General features: G+C 42.8%; 1 protein-coding gene across 2 annotated transcripts in view; it reads right to left on the reverse strand.

Moving 5' to 3' along the window:
• The window catches only part of HUWE1 (HECT, UBA and WWE domain containing E3 ubiquitin protein ligase 1), a 1800886-nt gene extending 1784113 nt beyond the window's left edge, over positions 1-16773 (reverse strand). Inside the window, exon 1 of one of the 2 annotated variants that reach the window (XM_086940169.1) lies at positions 16605-16773. The gene's annotated coding sequence lies outside the window, so the exon portion shown is untranslated. The remainder of the gene's footprint in view (positions 1-16604) is intronic. The other variant, XM_086940170.1, reaches the window with a different exon arrangement.
• Between the last annotated feature and the right edge of the window lie 1111 nt (positions 16774-17884).

The raw sequence follows: 17884 nt of genomic DNA on the forward strand, positions 1-17884 counted from the left end.
GGGGGGGGGGCACACCACATGTCCATTAAACCTAGGTGAGTCGCAATGGTTGTCATTCTAAAATTTAGGACGCTCCAACCTAAAGAACACAGCTTATGAAAAACTGCTTTTGCTGCACCCTGTTTCAGAGCAAGTACACCGCTAAAGCAGCATGCACAAATGCACACAGGGATAAATAAGCATACACCTAAACACCACACAGCCAATACAAAACTAGAGCAAATCAAATGCAAAGACGGCAAAGACAGAGCCAGGTCAGCGTGCACCTAAAGAACACACAGCCCATACAAAATCAATACAGCGTACATCAAATGCAAATACTGCACACAGCCAGAGCAGTGTGCACCTAAAGAACACACAGCCCATACAAAACAAAACCAGCGTGCATCAAATGCAAAGACGGGGCACTAAGCCAGTGCAGTGTGCACATAAAGAACACACAGCCCATACAAAACCAAACCAGCGTGCATCAAATGCAAAGACTACACACAGAGCAGTACGAGAGTATCCATGCACTGCCACAAAATGTGAGAAACCTAGAATGTCCTTTAAGTGTTTCCTAAAAAATATTTAACAGTAACGAGGCTTCTCAGCCTGCACCGATTGCTCGGTGCGACTATAAGAATAAAGAAAATTAATATTGTCGACTTTAGTGACTGAAAAATGTGTGATCCAATAATTTTAGCCAATGCACAATGGCCTGTTTCATTCACTTAGTAATATCGGCGATAAACGCATACAATCACATGCCTACCACCCCCATTCATCCACCCTTCTAAAAATAGGCACGGGCGCGCACCCCTTACCAAACCTAGTCTAAAGGCAAGTTTAATGATACTGTATAGAGCTGCGACAGCTGAGTGGGCTAGCGCATCTGTTGCCGGCATCTATGCCCACCCCGCAGGCTGCGGGGTCCAATGTCTACCCTTGTCAATGAGAGGAGTGCTGCTCATTTGCCCGACATCTTTAATTGATAGCGCTGCATAGCCGAAGTACTGAACAGCAAGCGCTTTAGGGGCATGCAATATATTGAGTCTGTGTTTATATTACCGCCTCTAGGGCGTATTACTGAGAACCTGCTCCAGTGCAAAGCAGCGCAACTCCAGCAGCACAGTTTATACCACTTAGACAATGGAGGTAAAGGGAACGATGTTTGCACCACTTGGAGTGTGTCACCAACGGATACTGACATATGTTGTGTTTCCACATGATGATGTATAGAAAATCAGGTGTTTCAGGCTTTTCAAATGTGAAAGCCTTTACTGTCTTTCAGGCAAAACGAAAACAGTGCATTACTAGTTTGCGCTGTGTTTTTTCTTAAGCTTACTTTGCTAAAGACGTGTGAGAGTAGGTGACCAATGGACGGAGGGAAGAGAGAGAAGGGGAGGGGGGAGGAGAAATGCGACACGGCGGGCAGGGGAGGGGGCGGAGCGGGTAAAAAATAAAATAAACAAGACGGAGGGAAGAGAGAGATGGGGAGGGGGGAGGAGAAATGCGACACGGCGGGCAGGGGAGGGGGCGGAGCGGGGAGAGGGAACAGACGGCGATTTGGTGATGTGCACGCGCATTTTAGGTCAATGCGCTTGCGCATTGACCTAAAAGCCACGGGCACAGCACCAAATCGCCCAGTTAGTTTAACTCTGGTTAAAGCCCTATATGCTCGCAAGCTCGATGCGCATGCGCATCAAATAGCGAGACCTAAAACCAAAGTGATGAAAATTGGCGTAGTTAAACAGAAGTTTAATCCCTGGAAGGCCAGAGCAGGTACACTTGATATTGCTAAAACGTACAGATACTTAGGGGTGATGTTTGACAATCGCATGTCTTCTCTATTTTATTTTAAGGATTTAAGGGACAAAGGCTGTGACATTGTTCCATGCTTTCAAATTAAAAAAAAAAAAAAAAAAAAAAAAAATTTTTTTTAACACTGAACTGTCAATCGTATGAGTTTATTCTTAAAGTAAGCAAAGCCAAGTTACAACCCTCATAAATGGTTCCGCCATTACTAGAGGGAAAGATGTGAAGGTGCTAGACTTACTGATTGTCAAGGACTTCACAGCAACTTTTGGGATTGCCAGGTCAGTGTGTCAAGCAGCAATAAGATTGGAATTCGGTCTCCAAACACAGTGCCTGGTATCAAAAGAAGCTTTTTTTTAAATGTATGGTCACATTGTCAACGTGAGCCGATACATCTTTAGGGAATATTTGTTGGGGAGAAATAGACAAGGCTGTCTATACGGCTAAATGGAGATCTTATATTTTAACTACCGTACAAGATATAAGGCCTGCAAAGTGAACTGCCAGATCTGAAAATGCCCACCTACAAGTTAATTTTATAAAGCATATTAAAGCTGAATCGTTTAAATTGGAAAAAAATGCATTAGCTGAGAAACATTATTAAAGGTATGTGATCAATTCCTGCATATTCAGCCGTATCTGAATGTTTGTTTCTGCAAACTTTAAAAAAATGTTTTAAGGTTACCTATGGGAATAAACCCAACAATGGAGGACACTACCTTGGATCAAACAGTGGCCAGATTCTTATTGTAGATTTTGCGGATGGCCACAGGAAACTCTTGTACATATAGTATGTGTATGCTCCAAGCTGATTAATCTTAGACGTTTTGTTTTGAGACCTTACTTTTTGATGAGTGGCTTGAGATCTGCCCGACAGGCATTAATCAGGTCATTGTCTGGTGAATCGGTTCCTATACTATGTCAACCGGTATAATGTTTAATGGCAGTTGAAAAATGTCTAAAATAATAAGGGCAGATCCCCTCTATTTTTATGGCTTCGGTACCAATAGTTTTATCAGCTCAAATTATATCACCTAATTTTTGTTGCAAGGGTATTAATAGGAAATGTAACAATAGCTGGGTTATCATTGTAGCAAATTGATGCACTTTGTCTTGATATGATGGTCGTTGCAATTATTGCACATTAGCACTTCGAAAGGTAAGGAGTCAAGAAACGTATAAAAGAAACTTCACATTAGTCACTGCTACACCTTACCATTAGCCCTTTGAAATCGAACATGTGTAGTGTTTCAAAGTGGAAATGTATGGTTATTTGTCAAAATATTTTTGCGTTATATACATGGAAATAGTATGTAATGCACACAGTCACTTTAAAATGTATAATGTGCAATAATATCCTGTAATTAACCCCTTCTATGCTCATGACGAGCTCAGCTCGTCATGAGTTATGCCTCTCGTACACTCATGAAGAGCTCAGCTCGTCATGTTACTCGGGATTTTCGAAAACCCAGCACACTGCGGGAAAACCGCTAGCAGTTAAGGTGTTAAGGATGTAAGGTGGCTAGATTTGGGTTTATCAATAAATTTATGGGACAGTTTTTTATTATGTGATGAGATGATGTTTTGTTTGTAACTTAAATGTGTTTTTCTTGGAGTTGTAAGATAGGATTGCAATGATTTTAATTAATCAAGCAATAAAGATTTGATATGATTTCTAAGGAAGAAGAGACCTCAAGTTTGGTTTCCATTTCATAGAAGGTCATTGCAGAGGAGAATGCTTTGAGGTCTAAATCACAAACCTCAACTCCCATCGATTAGGTTGCAACAGAGATTTGGTCTCCTATCATGTACCCAATGAAGCAACTTTTTGTTTAACAAACTTGAAGGCACCAACAACATGTGAGCAATATCTCCAGAGTGTGATCTCTACACCAACTTTGCTGTGCAGGCTGATTTGTTGGGAAGTTCAACAGAGAAGGGTTCAGGCACGATCACCCACAGCTCTGATAAATTATACAAGATCCGCTGGTGCACTCTATCAGTTTGATTGATTGGTTTAATCAAATTTTGATTTTTGTGCAACTACTCCCGAAGTGTTTTGTCTAGGAACATTATTGTGATGATTTACTAGGAAAGGTGGAGAGTCCCACCTTTGGTGGTCGTGTGCACTCTTCGACTTAGACCGTTAGGTCATCCACAAATTTCTCATTCTTAAATCATTCACGAGAAAATGTATCCAATATTCATCAGTTTTTGTTGTTTATTGTTCAATCATAACAAACTCCATGATTTGGTAAATTGATTATATTTCATCACTTCACATGAACCCAATGCATTTTGGGTCAGGGACCCTTCCTCGGGGGTCTGTACCTGGAGAAAACAAGGAATTTGAGCCAACCGTATAAACAAAATATGAACAAGGAACGTGAGATATCAATATATACATTGAAAATGAATTGCTGTATACCATATTGTAATCGCTAAACCAGATTGCATATGTTCTCAATAACCTTAACGGAAAAACTGAAGGGACAGGAGTCTGACTTGTGAGTGAATCCAATTAAAATAGAATAAATGCCAACACCCTGAACTATTCTTAACGTTCTGTTCAAGTCTACATCATATGCACATTTCAATACCGCCTAAAATCGTTTCAAAACAAAGTATATCGTAACTTGCAACATGATCGTAATTGTTTGTACTTACGGAAGTGAAATTCGACATGAACATCGTAGTTTGACCAATCATAAACACGCTAACAGTTTACTGCATGTGTTAGCCTTAAAGCTGTACATTGATTGGATCACGGGGAAGTCACGTGATCGCGACTCGACTATCTTAACCCCCTTCACTGCTGGCCCGTTTCCGCCCCTGTGCTGTAAACAAATGAACAGGGGCGGGCCATGACGAACCCCAGCCGTCATCAGCACACGAGCACCGTAGTGCATGACGGCTGGGGTTCGTCATCAGCATGCAAGGGGTTAATCGAGAAACGACTGAAAGTATCTATAGTTATGTATACAGTGATCCCAATATTACTGTGCAGCCACATAGATTAACGAGTGTTACGGATATATTTTAAAGCCATTAAACAACTGAAAAAATTAAAACAATGAAAAAAACAACTGTAGTGAATGAATGTGCACAATCACTAAGAGTACTATATATAAATGAAATTAAAATACAACTCATTTTAGCATCGAAATTCTATGCAAATCTCAATATAGCCTGAAACATGTTCATAAACAATATCATGGTGTCGGCCATCTTGGTATGGGATTATGTGAATAGATGGTGTGCAGAATCAATGGTGTGCATAATCAAAGGAACTTTCTCAACTAGTAATTACAAAAAACATGATAATTCGATCCTATCATTTAATCCTTGGGGCTGTAGACTGCCCATTTTACGAATCCAGTAGTATTCTGATCTTAGTTTTTTTTGTGAATGTCTACCTTGCTGAGGTATGATTCTTCTAGAATGGTAAACCGAAGTTGAAATATTGTGTTTTTCTTCCAACCAATGCATGGCTATTGATGATTTTTGATTCTTTTGTCTGATATTGCTCGTGTTCTGTTATTCTTACTTTGATACTTTTGGCCTACATAAAGATTTCCACTCTGACATTTTAATCCATAAATAACATTTTTGGTGTCACAAGTACTGGAATGTAATAACGGAATCTGTTTCCCGGTCATAGGATGAGTAAATATTCCACCTGTAATTACGTTATTACAATGTACACAGTTCTCGCATTTCTGCATTCCTTTGTAGGTCTCAAGTTTAGTCTTTTTTCTTTAACAATTCTTTAATATTTCTTGATCTGGATCACTTTCAGAACCATTGGGTCAATATATGGATTGGTTTTTACAACCACTGGTACAAAATTGGGAAACCTATATCAAGGAGACCTCTGGATTCCTCAATATTTTGAAGAACATTGACATCACAACCGCTGAAGAAATATGGCTGTGCTCGATAGATGTGACATCACTATATACTGCTATCCCTCACAACGAGGGATTAGAAGCAATGGATTGGCGATTATTGCAAAATGACATTGAAGGATCAGGCAAGACATTTCTTAAGGAACTGATGCACTACACATTATTTCACAGCTATTTACAATGGAAGGGGGAGTTCTTTGAACAATGTAGTGGTACCTCCATGGGATTTGCGGGGGCTCCATCCTACGCAAATACCTTCATGGCTAAATTTGAAAGATCATATTCGACAATCCGAACTGGCAAGATTGTATTTACATCGACGACATTTTTATATTGTGGAAAGGAGCAAGAGTGAAATTGGAAGAAAATATATATACACTGAATCAACATGAAAAAATCAAGTTTACATATCAAATAGACCATAAATAATTGGCATTTTTGGATGTAAAAATTACAATTGAGAACAAAGAACTATGTACCAACGTACGGTGTGTTACCGCTACAACGCATCTTTTACAACGTAATGCTGTTACAACGCAGCTATTACATCGCAAAAACCATTACAATGCATGCCATTACAACGCATGGCATTACATAGCAGATGCTATTACAACGCATACCATTACATCGTAAGTATTGGTAAGTATTTAATTTTTTTATTTTATTTTATTTAATATTTTATAATTGATTTAATTATTATTAATTATTTAAAAATATTTATTTCGTTTTTAAATATTATAAATTAAATATATTAATTTAAGTATTCTTTAAAATAAGTATGAGTATAGGAGTATATGTTTTGGGGTACTGATGTATATGTTTTGGGGTGTTTGGGTATTTTTAGGTTTTAGGGCAGTGTTTGGGTTTTGGGGTACAGGGGTGTTTTTAGGTTTTAGGGCAGGGTTTGGGTTTTGGGGTACAGGGGTGTTTTTAGGTTTTAGGGCAGGGTTTGGGTTTTGGGGTACAGGGGTGTTTTTAGGTTTTAGGGCAGGGTTTGGGTTTTGGGGTACAGGGGTGTTTTTAGGTTTTAGGGCAGGGTTTGGGTTTTGGGGTACAGGGGTGTTTTTAGGTTTTAGGGCAGGGTTTGGGTTTTGGGGTACAGGGGTGTTTTTAGGTTTTAGGGCAGTGTTTGGGTTTTGGGGTACAGGGGTGCTTTTAGGTTTTAGGGCAGTGTTTGGGTTTTGGGGTACAGGGGTGTTTTTAGGTTTTAGGGCAGTGTTTGGGTTTTGGGGTACAGGGGTGTTTTTAGGTTTTAGGGCAGGGTTTGGGTTTTGGGGTACAGGGGTGTTTTTAGGTTTTAGGGCAGGGTTTGGGTTTTGGGGTACAGGGGTGTTTTTAGGTTTTAGGGCAGTGTTTGGGTTTTGGGGTACAGGGGTGTTTTTAGGTTTTAGGGCAGGGTTTGGGTTTTGGGGTACAGGGGTGTTTTTAGGTTTTAGGGCAGGGTTTGGGTTTTGGGGTACAGGGGTGTTTTTTGGGGTACAGGGGTATTACGACTTTATATAAATTAAATTAATTAAATTAATTTTATTTAATTTAATTAAAATAATAACTATATTTATTTAATTAAAATAATAACTATATTTACAATTATTAATTTAATTGTTTTATTAAACGATTATAATTAAATTATATTATTTAAAAATGTTTAATTAATTAAATTCTTTTAATTTTATTAAATATAATTATATTATGTATTATTTATAACTTAATTAAATTATAATTATATTTATTGTAATTAATTACATTATATTTTTTTCTATTTATAAATTTTTTATATATCATTAATTATATTATTTTAAATATATTAAATTAATATCAATTTTAATATTAATTAAATTACTATAATTAAATTAATTACTGTTTTAAAAATGTTATATTATTTTTATTATTTAAAATTAATTTAATTAACGTTATTACATTTTTTTAAAAAAAGATATACTTACCTATACTTACGATGTAATGCCATGCGTTGTAAAAGTATCTGCTATGTAATGCCATGCGTTGTAATGGCATGCATTGTAATGGTATTTGCGATGTAAAAATCGCGTTGTAACGGAACGCGTTGTAATACATCGCGTTGTACTGACACCAATCCCCAACGTACATATAAAGAACAGACAGGAATAGTAGTTTGCAGTATGAAAGTTTCCATCACCATTCTTTGAAAAAACATTTACCTTTTTCGCAATTTATCCGACAAAAGAGAATTATCTCTAATCCAAACGATGTTTCAACTACTATCAATAACCAGATCCAAAAGTATCATAAACGTGGTTACCCTAAATTGATACTTGAAGAATCAAAACAGAGTGATGACCATGAATAGAGAAGATTTACTGAAGACTTAAGAGAAAACAGAACAAAAACTCACAGTATGTGTTTTAAAACATTCAGTACAATCGAGACAAATCACAAGGATCATGAAGAAACACTGGTCACCCAAGAACCAGATCTCCAACCATTATTTTCTGAACTGATTACATTTGCTTACAACAGATCAAGAAATAAAGAATTATTAAAGAAAAAAGAAAAAAAGACTAAACCAGAGACCTACAAAAGAATGCAGAAATGCGAGAACTGTGTACATTGTGTTAACAGGTGGAATATTTACTCATCCTATGACCGGGAAACAGATTCAGTTATTACATTCCAGTACTTGTGACACCAAAAATGCTATTTATGGCATAAAATGTCTGAGTGGAAAACTTTATGTATGCCAGAGCGCAAGATCAAAGTAAGAATAACAGAACACAAGAGCAATATCAGACAAAAGAATCAAAAATCATCAATAGCCATGCATTGGTTGGAAGAAAAACACAATATCTCTCAACTTCGGTTTACCATTCTAGAAGTGATCATACCTCAGCAAGATAGACATTCAGAAAAAAAAAAAGGACTTCGATCAGAATACTACTGGATTCGTAAAATGGGCAGTCTACAGCCCCAAGGATTAAATGATAGGATCGAATTATCATGTTTTTTGTAATTACTAGTTGAGAATGTTCCTTTGATTCTGCACACCATTTACTCACATCATCCCATACCAAGATGGCCGACGCCATGATATTGTTGATGTACATGTTTCAGGCTATATCAAGATTTGCATAGAATAGCGATGCAAAAAGAGTTGTATTTTAATTTCATTTATATATAGTACTCTTAGTGATTGTGCACATTCATTCACTACAGTTGTTTTTTTCATTGTTTTCATTTTTTCAGTTGTTTAATGGCTTTAAAATATATCTGTAACCCTCATTAATCTATGCGGCTTAACAGTAATATTGGGATCACTGTATTCATAATTATAGATACTTTCAGTCGTTTAAGATTAGTCGCGATCACGTGACTTCCCCGTGATCCAATAAATGTACAGCTTTAAGGCTAACACACGCAGTAAACTGTTAGCATGTTTATGATCGACATGACCATCGTAGTTCGACCAAATTACGATGTTCATGTCAAATTTCACTTCCGTAAGTACAAACAATTACGATCATGTTGCAAGTTACGATATACTTTATTTTAAAACGATTTTAGGTGGTATTAAAATGTGCATATGATGTAGACTTGAACAGAACGTTAAGAATAGTTCAGAGTGTTGCATTTATTTTATTTCAATTGGATTCACTCACATTGACTTATGTCAGACTCCTGTCCCTTCAGTTTTTCCGTTATGGTTATTGAGATAACATATGCAATCTGGTTTAGCGATTACAATATGGTATACAGCAATTCATTTTCAATGTATATATTGATATATCACGTTCCTTGTTCATATCGATTGATTTTGTTTATAAGGTTGGCTCAAAAATTCCTTGGGTACAGACCCCCGAGGAAGGGTCCCTGACCCGAAATGCATTGGGTTCATGTGAAGTGATGAAATTTAATCAATTTACCAAATCATGGAGTTTGTTATGATTGAACAATAAACAACAAAAACTGATGAATATTGGATACATTTTCTTGTGAATAATTTAAGAATGAGAAATTTGTGGATGACCGAACGGTCTAAGTCTAAGAGTGCACACGACCACCAAAGGTGGGACTCTCCACCTTTCCTAGTAAATCACCTACAGCTCTGCCCATGCCAGTACTACATAAAACACACCTTTGTGCTTCAAACATGCAGTCAGTCACTGAATCCTTTCATGAACTCTGCCACTCATTCATCCATCATTCCACCCATTGTCTCAATGTTTTTCCCCAGACACTACCACACAAGTCACCACTCAATGACGATGCACTTCAATTTATCAAACGTACTGGCGTTGCTGCTATCTGGTGATGGTGAGAGCAGTTTGAGTGGAACTACTGATGGTGTTGAGAGTGCCATCTGGTGCGAGACCATTAATGGGTCAGCAGTGTGCGAGTTATGTCGAGTTAATCGGCTACTAGCACGCAGCCGATTTGAACGCTGTCGCGCTTTTCATCCATCTTGAGCGGCCGCCATCAGCCCAGGCGTGCGCGCTGACCACGCCCACTTTTAGGCCAGGCCCCTTTCAGCTAGAAATGTGCATGCACAGGAAGCGCAGCGGGAGCGCCGTAGGCGCGCCTAGGCAAGCCCGTCTGCGCCAAGTCCGCGACAGGCGAAGTAAACTCTGCCCAAACCTCCTCGTACATCAGGTACCTTCCTAGCGACCTTCACCTATTACGGGGTACTAACTATTGCTCCTGCAAACTCGACTTATCAAACCTCTCCGGCTCGCTCAGCTGCAAGCATTGCCGCTGGTCCTCCATCAAAAACCCAGCCCACGTACTCACTCCCCTATCCCTCCCCAAGGATTCCCTGCCGCCCTTTAAAGGTGGTCTGATTAATGCCCGTTCTATGTGTAAGCATAGCCAAGACATACGCGACCTCATCCGTGACTCTGATCTTGACTGTCTCATGATAACAGGAACCTGGCTAACGGAAGACAGCAATCCGGATATAGCCATTGCCCTCCCAACAGGGTTTTTCCATCGTCATACAAGACAGACTGAAAGGGAGAGGCGGAGGAGTTGCTATTATACTGAAAAATACCTTCACTTGTCACACGTTCAATTTAGATCCCTTAAAAGACACAGAAGGCCTAGGCTTCTCAATTAAACTCAGTGAATCCTCCTTCTCAGGGGGTCTGATCTACCGCCCACCCGGTAATGCTTCCGAGTTCCTAGACTCACTGTGCGACTCTCTGGGACACTTCTTACTCAGATACCCACATTTCACCCTTCTCGGGAATTCAACCTACACCTTGAGTCCAAATCTGACTCACAAACCATCAACTTTCTTCAGACCCTCGAAATGTTCAACATCCAGCAAAGTGTCATACTGCCTACTCATTCGCTACGACATACCCTTGACGGTGTCTGCACTAATCCCCCCCCTAACTACCCTACCCCCTGTTCTCCAAATATGGACAGATCATAGCCTGATCCCGTTCCATATAAAAAATGTGCGCCCACTAACCTTCAGTAAAACTAACCCTCATCGTGACAACCCCGTCAACTGGAAAAAGGTTCAAGAAAATCTTACTCTTAACCCTATCCTCCAATCTCAGTCCCCCACTTTATCTGGTAACGTTAAACTTGACGCTGACCTTTTTCATAACTGGATTTCACAAGAAATTAAAACTCGGAACCCCTCCAAACGTCTCTGCACAACTCATAAAAAAACTAAAACCAACGCCCCTTGGTTCACCTCTGATCTAGCTACTTCTCATCTACTGTGTAGAAAAGCAGAGCGAAAATGGCGCAGAACATATGACAATGACGACCGTCTCTCTTACATCCAACTAATGAAAAATTACCTCTCCAACATTAAATCTTCTAAAAAAATCTTCTACGTCAACGCCATCAAGGAGTCCAGTCAAAAACAAAAAACATTGTTCTCAATAGTAAAATCGCTCACCCAGCCCAAAGCACTTCAACCCGAAATCCCCCCATCCCAAGACTTTTGCGACAAAATGTCAGACTACTTTGAGGACAAAATCGTCTCCATCCAAAGAAATGTCCCCCCTTCACAAACAACTCCAGGTGCTCTGATTCCCTCCCAACTTGAATCCCGAGCTGGTAGCCTTAAGAATTTCTCCCCTGTCACCTTGGCTCAAACCAGAGAAGTCATCCCGGCGTGCAAGTCTGGTTCTCCGTCTGACCCCTGTCCTCCCAAAATCCTCCACCAACTCATCGATGTGGTGAATCCAATCATTAACGACATAGTTAACTCGTCGCTTCGCACCGGATCTGTCCCCCGCCTGTGGAAAAAGGGTATAGTCAAACCTCTCATGAAGAAGGCCAACAAATCCCCGTCGGACCTGACCAATCTTCGCCCGATCTCACTCCTCCCGGCTCTGGGAAAAATAACCGAACAGATGGTCTACAGAGAACTTAAACGTTATCTGGAAGCTAATAATATACTCCATCCGCAACAATCTGGTTTTCGTCCCAAACACTCGACCGAAACAGCTCTGATCGAACTGTCAGACACAATTAAGACGCTGCAAGACCAGAGGAAGAATGCAATTCTCATTCTTCTCGACCTCACTGCGGCGTTCGACACCATTTCCCACTCCATCCTAATCAGCAGACTGACGGATATAGGGATTTCGGAAATCGCCCTATCCTGGATAAAATCATTTCTTACCGACAGGTCCCAAACTGTCGCTCTTGGCCCTTTCCACTATAAAGAGAAGAAGGTTTCCTCCGGGGTACCTCAGGGGTCCATCTTGAGTCCCCTTCTTTTTAATATCTACCTCATCCCACTCTTATCCCTGATTGAATCATTTGGCATACCGTTAACATCGTATGCCGATGATACGCAACTCATCGTACTCCTAGAGGATAATTCAACCAAGGCTGAGCTCAACCTCAAAAACTGTTTGACAGCGGTCTTCCAATGGATGGACACTAACCATCTCAAATGTAACTAGCAAAACGGAGATCCTCCCTATCGGAAAGAACACCTCCTTTTGCCCAGCCCTCTGGTGGCCGGATGACTCAGTTGCACCTCCCCAGACTAACAGCTAGGAATCTCGGCGTCCTATTCGACTCAGACTTATCTTTCGACCAGCATGCCAGGACTGTAGCTGGTCGATGCTTTGGAATAATAAAATCGCTAAGAAAGTTCTTCAACTTCCTCCCACTTGACGCCAGGAAAACAGTAACAGTAGCCCTCATAATTTCACGCTTAGATTACTGCAACGGTCTCCTTGCGGGGGCAAAAAAAGACTACTGTTCTTCACACGGCCGCCTGACTGGTCCTAAAACTGCCCCGAAAATCATCTATCTCCGCAGCTCTAAGATCGCTGCATTGGCTCCCCCTACATAAAAGAATACCTTTCGAGCTTTTAACAAATCCGGTCCAAAATATCTCAACAGACGCTTCCCCCACTACAACCCGAGTCGATCCCTCCGTTCGTCCCAGGACAACCTCATCCTCCCCGCTAGGTACAACTTGAAGACTAAGGGTGGAAAAACCTTAAGCTTCCTGGCAACTAAAGCCTGGAACAACTTGCCCAAAAATCTGAGACAACAAACTCACGAAAAACCTTTCAGAAAACTACTAAAGACTTCGATCTTTAACCTTTCCGATGACTACACCAAAGCAGCCATCTAAACTCATACTGCTACCATGACTGATCTACCAGGAATTTCAGCGCCAAGATGCTCCCTCCGGAGCGAACGCTGCGCTTTAGAAATACCCCCACAAATATCACAAAATGTCAGTCACTAAATAGGTGTGAAGGTGTACAACCGCTACTCTGATCGGTCTGTGGGTGCAACTGAGAGGTGCGAGTGACGACTGGGTGCTTTTCAACCATAAAGGCTTCAATAATACCAGTGTTTTTGTTGAGACAACAGATGAAGATACTCTGCATAATTACTTCACAACTGACAAGTTTCACTCTTGAACCAACACTGCCTCAAATCACACCAAATTAGAGTACAATGCTCCACTTGAAAGGCTTGCTACTCTGTTTTATCTAGTGAGGATGACCAAAGACAGGGTGTATCATTCATAACATTGGCTGCACATAATTTAGTTTTAAGAAGCCTTGTCCAGTAACCTCCTGCTGTAAAATCCACCCACTAAGCTACTTGCATGAATCACTTGACCCACTTAACATGCATACAACTATTTATAACAGCAAGCACCAGTCACTAGTGAACAGAGTGCCAGACCCCAACTCTGGATTCCTTAGAGCTCTGGCCCAACATTTACAGATCTGCAAGAGTTTCTAGCAGCAGCTTGCACTCTTATGTCGGTCTCAGATCACTAGCCCTGAAGCCACTCCAGCTGTCCTGCATACACAAGTGCAGCAAGCAATGTCTGATTCTCAACCAAGCAGGGCCACAATACTGTGAATCTGCTAAAGAACATACATCAAAGCATAAAGACAGCTAAACACCACATTAGACAATCCTGTGCGATAGACCCCGCCTACTGCTGCCATCACACACTGCGATGGAGAAGCAGCAGTTCTGAGCACAGCCAAAAGGAGTTTTAAAAAATACATAACACTAGGGAAGAGCAGGGTACATACCACAGTGCCCTTGTCTTCCTTGCTTACTGCGCAACACAGACCACCAGAAGACACCTTGTGCTACAGCATACTTTTAGCGTTTGGACGTGGCAGCCATCTTTGCAATAGGGAATCTATTGTGCACGGCTGTTAATGAGAATTTGTTTTGGGGAGAAGAATATGTTTTTGAAATATCTCCCTCTGGTCACCCGCTAAGGGATTGTTCATGTCTTGATAGTCTCCAGATTAAGGTGTTCTTTACCTGGGAGCCCCTCAAGAACTGCTAACAGCTTCAGTGTGTTAAGAATGCACAGCCCTGCTTGTGTTAAATATTCACAGAAGGCGTTCTATTAAGTCAGGCTTAAAGCAACTGCAATTCAGAACACTTGAATACCTACAGAACATTTCATCAGACTCGCCCACTGTACATCCAGAACCGGTTAACAAAATACTCCCCCTGCAAGGGCATTTCCTAGCACAAAGTATTTGTAGCTCTTTACTACTGCATCTACGTACTACCCCAGTGAAAGGCTGTTCAGGGTCCATTTGAAGACCTTTCTGCTTCACGAATTTGAGATTAAATTGTTACTCATGATCCTTTTCGCCGCCAGGACGTTTCTTATGAAATGACAGTTCCACTATATAAATTAAATGTAATTCCTTTGTTGGCAATGGGTGGGGGGGGGGGGGTTACTAAACTCCAGTTGTGGCAACTAATATTCGTTGCTCTGGTGTTCTGGGCCCATTTTACTTTTGGACCCAAATTGAGAAACTAAGTAAACCCCTATAGGAATTAACCTTCAGGATAGAGAGGTGAGGTAGTGCAAACATTTTTCAGAGCAGTATGGTGAGTTATAAACTCAGAAGTCCACAAAGCACACAACAAATAAATTGACAGCGAGCAAGCGCCTTTTATTGTAAAAAGAAAACACATTTTTGATAATACACGATTGCATGTAAAAAGTAGAATGACAAAGCCCACAAATAAAATCGACCTCTCCAGAGCTTCCTATACTAGAAACCTGTATCATAAGGTCTCTGCAGTAAAAGGTCCTAAGCCCCTTCTACAGAGTATAGCACAGAATTTAGTATAAACCTCTCTATTGCATTAGTGATAGGGGTTACAGTGATCAACAACATATCAGTTTCAGGTAATGCAACTACTTCATAGGTGGGCTAGCAACTATTGGCTCCACCTGGTACCAGAAGAGAGGCTGGAACTATAAGCAACAGACCTGAAAAGGTTCTCCCAAGCCACTAGATGTTTACTGCACATCTACAGTGGTATTTGAGAATGAAAAAAGCAAGACTGCCAGCTTTCGTCTATTTGCGGTACATGACTCAATGGGAGACAAATTTTAAGTAGAATGGCAAAGCACACAAATAAAATCCGACCTCTCCAGCTTAGGTTCAATGTATTAACACTGAGTCAAAGTTTAATAATTGACTTTGCATATCATAGGTCTGGACAAAACAGACATCGAGAGGAGAGTAGGAAACATACTATTTCCACAGACACCACAAGCGGCCACATTAGAGCAAGGAGCGTTACAGACATGTCAGGGCCCCAACCAGTGACAGCTCCCACGTGTCATCTATTTACATCTGACAGGAGGAGCATGTCAAGCCCAGGAACCTTTATTGTAGCATGCGTATGTACTCAATCGAGAAGCTCTTCAGGTGAATACTCTGACGACTGATGAACATTAGGAGCTCATCTCCCCACAAAGCTAATGTGCCTCTAAAGTCGGTGACACCCACCCCTCCCACCGCATGAAGCCTTTAAGGGGGGGGTCACTTGCAATGGTTTCCTCCTGCTGACAGGTTCAAGCCCCCGACGACGCCGTCACCTGCGCCCCCGCCCCTTGGGATGGAGCAGTCTCGCACCCCTGTCGATGGCTTCATCCTAAACACCAAGGCATCAAAAGCCCTGGCGATCTGACCCCTCTCAGGCTGGCTGCAGGGCTCGGGGTCACTCTGGGGGGGCCAGTGCACCTCCAGGGGGGGGCGGGACGGAGTCAGTGCAGCGCTCAATAGGCGCCGTGTGTGTCTCCCCCGTGCGGCGCTATACACACACACATACATTAGGACGGGGGTCTCAGGGCACTTGAAGGGGGGGGGCCCTCCGTCACAGTGGTCTGCTGCCCGGGGCCTCATGGAGGGGCAGATGTCAGCGCGGCCCAGGCTCCGGGGGGAGGGCTGACAGTCCCCGGGGGTGGAGGGGGGGGCCCCGTGACACATCAGCCCCCGAGCCCACCCGGGGGCGCGCGCCCCCCAACCGCCTCCGAGCGCGCGCACAGGAGGGCGCGAGACTCGGTGCGGGAGGCCGCCGCGCGCCGCTCTCGTGCCCCGGCTAAGAGCGGGCGGCCCCTCACCCCCAGCCCGGCGGCCCCGTCTGTACCTGCGGGTCCGAAGCATGAGCTGCCACCGCTGGTCGACGCCGCTGCTGCCGGTCACTGCCGCCCGCCGGTCACTGCCGCCCGCCGCCGCCCGCCATCTTAAACACACACCACAGAGGAGGAGAGAGACACTGACTGCCCGAGCCAGCGGCGGCGCGCGCACACACGCGCGCCTCGCGAGACTTGCGCCCCCCACCTCACGGAACCCCACGCACGCCTGCGCCAAGAGGAAGTGCCTGGCCTCAAGATGGCGGCGCCCTCGGCGTGCGCCAAGACCTCAGCGCAAAGGGAATGCTTCGGGAAGCGCATTGGGTCCGATGCACTCGGGAGCACCTTACGGAAAAGAAGAGGCCGCACGGAAGCTTCCGACCCTTGGTGGGAGACGGCTGTGAGAAGCCCGCCCTCCTCTACACACCTGCAGGACTCCAGTGCTATCGAGAGCGCCATTGGAGGAGCTCCGAGCTCACTGCTTCGGCATCTCTTCATTAGCGCATTACAGATCTGTAGCAGATAACCCAACCCAACATGGCGGCTCTACCCTCCGCGGACCTCCCGCCGCCTCCGTCCGCTCGTTCAGGGATGTGTTTGTGTCCGTCCGCATCGCTTTACCTCATCCTGCCGCGGCGCCCACGTCCTGCTGTCGGGTGCGAGCCACGGACCCTCCGAGCGCCCCTTCCTTCTCAGCGGCTGTCAGAGTGCTGAATGCGGTAGTAGGCTGCGGGGCATAGACAGAGAAGAAGGACTCTGCGTCAGTCATCCATCGACATAAGTGTAGGACTGCCGCTGCAGGTGGGACTGCTGGGCACCGACAGAGAAGAAGGACTCCGTGTCAGTCATTCATGACATAAGTGGAGGAATGCACCTACCGGGCTGCAGAGCACCGACAGTGAGGAAGGACTCCGTGTCAGTCATGCATTGACATTAGTGTAGGAATGTGGATCGCCGACAGAGAAGAAGGACTCCATGTCAGCCATTCATTGACATAAGTGTAGGACTGCACCTGCCAAACGTCAGACTCAGCCAACCTAGAATGACAAGCATTTATAATGCAATGGGTCTGCAAATGGGAGTTTTTGAGCATTTCAAATGGCATTTCAAATGGCAATGCCTTTTATAATATTAAAAGACATTGCCATATACAATCCCAATAGTTACAAGTTTTGCAAAAGCAATACTTGTTGTATTGCAAGTCAAGTCAAGTCAAAGGATTTATATAGTGCACTACATACCCAGAGGGTTTCAAGGCGCTTATGGAGGGGTGGGGAATTACTTGTCAAATATC

Source organism: Lissotriton vulgaris, chromosome 10 (assembly GCF_964263255.1).
Source record: "Lissotriton vulgaris chromosome 10, aLisVul1.2, whole genome shotgun sequence".
Classification (NCBI taxonomy): Eukaryota; Metazoa; Chordata; class Amphibia; order Caudata; family Salamandridae; genus Lissotriton; species Lissotriton vulgaris.